Source organism: Tupaia chinensis, unplaced genomic scaffold, assembly GCF_000334495.1.
Source record: "Tupaia chinensis unplaced genomic scaffold, TupChi_1.0 Scaffold000561_1, whole genome shotgun sequence".
Taxonomy (NCBI): domain Eukaryota; kingdom Metazoa; phylum Chordata; class Mammalia; order Scandentia; family Tupaiidae; genus Tupaia; species Tupaia belangeri.
In genome coordinates, this window is record NW_006160074.1 from 77,476 (window position 1) to 81,829 (window position 4,354).

The 4,354-nt window shown below is 51.5% G+C and overlaps 1 protein-coding gene across 1 annotated transcript in view; it reads left to right on the forward strand.

Annotated features, from left to right (window-relative positions):
* Window positions 1–4,354, forward strand: part of EXT2 (exostosin glycosyltransferase 2) — a 163,659-nt gene that overhangs the window by 10,405 nt on the left and 148,900 nt on the right. The gene's annotated exons all lie outside the window — the stretch shown is intronic.

Genomic DNA, 4,354 nt, shown 5'->3' on the forward strand with positions numbered 1-4,354 from the left:
CCTCTCTCTGTCTTTCTGACAAGCGCACGTGCCCTATAGCAAGAATCTCTTTCCAAAAGAAAATAAGTGGAAAGTGAGGGGGAAGGTGGTGACTCAGGCTAGAGGCAGCAGGTGCCTGAGGGCATGAGTGTGAAGGTCTTGTCTTATCACAGGGCAACTTGTCTACACCAGCTGTTGTTGATAATATTAGTGAAACAGTCATTCCCATCTCTTTCCGCAGAGCTTATCAGACTGGGGACCTTTTTTTCTTACCCTGGACAAATCCTTTGCTTTCAGGGCTCTGCTGGCTGGGGGTGGCTTTTCTACGTGGACTTACCGGCAAGGCTACGACGTCAGCATTCCTGTCTATAGCCCGCTGTCAGCTACGGTGGACCTGCCCGAGAAAGGACCAGGGTAAGGTGCGTTGGGCACAGCCGCTGTGCCTGCCCGCCTCGGAGGTGCTGCGGTGGTGTGGTTGGTGGACATCGCAGCGACTGAAGCCGCCATTGCAGCCGGGGTCCTTGAATCCGCCCTCTTCCCCACTCCAGCCTTGTCTGCCCACAGCCTTCTCCAGCTCAGTTTTCCAAACCAGAGAGCTGTACGGCTTCCTCTCCTTTCCTTCCTGCATCGAAATAGCAAGTCCTGTCGATTCCACCCTAGGTTTTCCCTAGACCACCCTCTCCTGTCTCTGCCTCTCCCTGGCCCAGGTCACTGTCCTCTCGTCTGATTGCTGCAACAGGACCTGGTGGTTCCTGCCTCCAGTCTCGCTAACCTCCAGGCTGATCCTGGCTTCACGTAGCCCTTGGGGTAGAGGCTGTCCCAGCCTCTCTGACCGCCATCTCTATCTCTAGCTTCTCCTCTGAGAACGCTTTGCCTTTCAATTCGTAGAACAAGTTTAGTTCTCTCAATTTCTTTGTACTGCATGTATGTTCTCTATTACTTGGAATCCTCTTCCTCATCCTCGTCTTCCTCATCTTCCTCTTCCTCGTCTTCCTCATCTTCCTCTTCCTCATTCTCATCTTCCTCTTCCTCATCTTTCTCATCCTCACTACCTCATCCTCCTCTTCCTCCTCTTCCTCATCCTCGTCTTCCTCATCCTCCTCTTCCGTGTCTTCCTCTTTCTCCCCTTCCTCATCCTCCCCGTCCTCATCCTCCTCCTCCTCATCCTCGTCACTCTGACGTCCTACTTGTCCTGTGGGCTTCGGCTGGAAACCACTCACTCCTTTGCCCCCCAGGACAGCCCCCTTCACGCTCCCAAGCAGCCTGCACTTCTAATGTCTAGTTAACCATGTCCCGTCGTAATGACTTCTTAAAGACCTTTTTTTTAAAAAAAAATTTTGGATTTGGGGATTTTATAAGTGCAGCGGAACTGAGGCTAGGTTTGTTCATTTATTTTTAATATGCTAGAGGGCACGTGTGTTTGCTAGAGAGCGAGTGAGAAGCACCCCCTACGGAGGACGATCATGCAGTGACCCCTTCTCCTCCATTTTTACTTTTGGGATTTTGGACACGTACCATGCACACCCGGCATGTTTTTTCTTTTTTAAACTGCTGGGTCTGAGACTTGAACCACTCAGTCAGCCATGTGGGATCCAGCCACCTTAACCACCACACTGCGGGCTGGCCCACCCAGTTCTGCTTTGGAGCTGCCATGTCCTCAACACCAGCACAGGGTTGGCTAGTATATTAATATGTACGCAGTAAATGAAGAGAGCTGACGGTCTGAAAGGCCTTTGGTCTAAGCTTTTTTAGCTGTAGTCTCTTTAAAACTTTGTGCCGTTTCACGGTGAGACCCTCAGTCAGCTTTAAATAGACGTGATGAAGATAAAGCATCTGTTACTTTGGGGGGGCACCCAGACACAGAGGTGACTGATTCATAAATACTGAAAACACTAGAAACGCCACCCAGCTGCGACGTAAAAACCCGTGCCTAGTGTTTGATCTCAGAAGCAGGCCTCAAGGAAACAGTTTCTTTGGAGAACATTAGAACCATTTTCTAAGCATCCCAAATGTCCCCTCTGGGATGAAAACTTGCACAAACTCTCTGGGAAATAAGAGAACTTTTCCCACGCGAAGACGTCTGTACGTGTGTGCTCAGCGTGTGCCTGGGACCGGCCTGGCGCACAGGCGTATTCCTGGCTGGATTTAGTGTGGCACACGGAGGCACGGTACAGCAGTGAAGGGAAAGGCTCACGGGGTGAAGGCCGAGGAGACCAGGCATGAGCCGCCACACGACCTCGTCCCGTGGAGTCACGCAGGACGCGCTCAGCCCCCTAGCAGTGAGGCGCGTCGGTGCCTGTGAAGTGTCGTCAGCAGCGCAGCTTGTCAGAGACTCGGCACCGGGGCTTTCCTCGGGGCCCGATGACAGACCGCCCGGCACACGGCAGCACTGCGGACTCCCGAAGGAAAGCACATGGCGGTGCAGGCGTGTCGTTGGACAGTCGGGGGACAGCGAGCCGCTGTTCTCCCTCCCCAGGATGATGGGAACCGTCCCCACATCCAGCTTCCCAGATGCCAGCCGAGGGCCAGCTTCAAAAGCAAGGCTTTCAGGGGACAGAGTCAGGCCTGCCGCATTACCCCTTTCCACGCAGGGCACATGCCACAGCAGAGTGCCTGGGCGCAGTGTCTGCAGTGCTGTAGCTGGGACGTCCTGGGCAGAGGGCGCGTCCGTGGCCTGGTCTGTCAGCCAGCGTGGCTGCCCTGGCCTCGTCTGTCCTGTGTGGCTCCCGCACTACTGGGCCATGGGCCAGCCTCGGTAACAGCCATTTTAACGGTTAGTTTCAGAGACTTAAACTGTTAGATCAGTGGCATTTCCCTAGTAAGTTAATCTTTAATTTTTTTTGGGGGGGGTGATTTTTGTTATAGGGTATGTGCGCTCACTAGAGAGAGAGACAGAGAAAGTAGGAAGTCACCTCCCGTGGCGAAGGGCATAACACAGGTCTCTTCTCCATCCTCCTCTCGGGTTCTGGGCACACACGCACATACTCCTGGCATGTTTTAAGCTTCTGGGTACAGGTCTCAAACTACAGTTGGCCACACTGGAGTCCAGCACCTTAACTACTATACCACCTGCTGGCCCCGGTCTTTAATTTTTATGCATAACTAGACTGAAATTAAGATCTTTTAGCTAGACCATTTTTTTAAGAATTATTTATTTAATTTTACTAATTATCATTATTTTTAATTTGTTAAGGACATATGTCCTCAGCAGAGAGAGAGATAGAGAGAGAGGGAAAGTGAGAAAGAAAGCTGCCAGGTCAGGGACTTGAACCACAGTCAGCCACGTTCAAGTGGGAGTCAGCGCCTTACCCACCACGCCATCTGCCGGCCCCCTAGCTAGATCAGTTCTGAGGCTCAGTGACCCCCCAGTAAGAGTAGCCCGCCATCTTGTAGCTCAGGGCAGTAGAGGCTGCTCTGGGCACATCCTTCCCCTGCTGGCAGGTTGGTGGCCCCGGGCCCACGCTCTCGTGTCCCCGCCGGCTTACAGCTGGGCCCTGCGGTTGCTGTGTTCCTTTTATAAAGAGCACTCCCTACACACCCACCCCCAACAAAAAGACCCAAGCTAAGGGAAGGTAGGCTCCAAGTCTCTCTGCCTTCCAGAACGCGGGGAGAGGCAGGGCATTCTCCTGGCTGCGTTTCAGGTCCTTCACTTTTTGTGAGAGTTGCTTTTCCAGGGAATTCCCACATCTCTCGAGGCTGTGCAGAGTAGTGAGAGTGCTGCTTTTACTTTTATTTTAAATCTCTCTGAGTATTTTTTCAATGGGAAGCAGAGGACTGTTGCTATTGATAGCTTCTTCTCACAGCTGTGCTGGCCTCAGCTGGAATTCTTGTCATTTTCCTTCTGAAAGGAACTAAATTGGGAGTTTACAACCACTGCTGCTGAGGGGACTTCAAGTTCCCAGCGTGATTTTCCTTAAACTTGGATTTTAGCGCTGCTGGGAGGAAACATGAAAGTCATAGCTAGTCATTTTAGTCTTTCAAAGAAAAACAAATCCACCTTAAAATTGTGTTTGCTTAAAACTAAAATGGGCCTAGTCCACCAGCTGCCAGCCGGGTCACGGAGCACCAGCAGGCTTGCGGGGGACCGCTTTTAGACTCTCTCAACAGCTGCATGTTTCTCTTGAAAACAAGCAGGGATCCGCAATGCTGGTGACCAAATGTCTCACGCAGAACTTTATTATTATTATCACTGCTTAAATTTTTCTACAGGGCATGTGTACTCACCAGAGAGAGAGAGAGAGAAAGTAAGAAAGCAAGCCACCAGGTTCAGGACTCAAACCATGGCTGGCCATGTGGGAGTCCAGTGCCTTAACCACCATGCCACCTGCTGGCCCTAACTTGTTTCTTTTTTTTTTTTTTTTTGGGGAGATTTTTA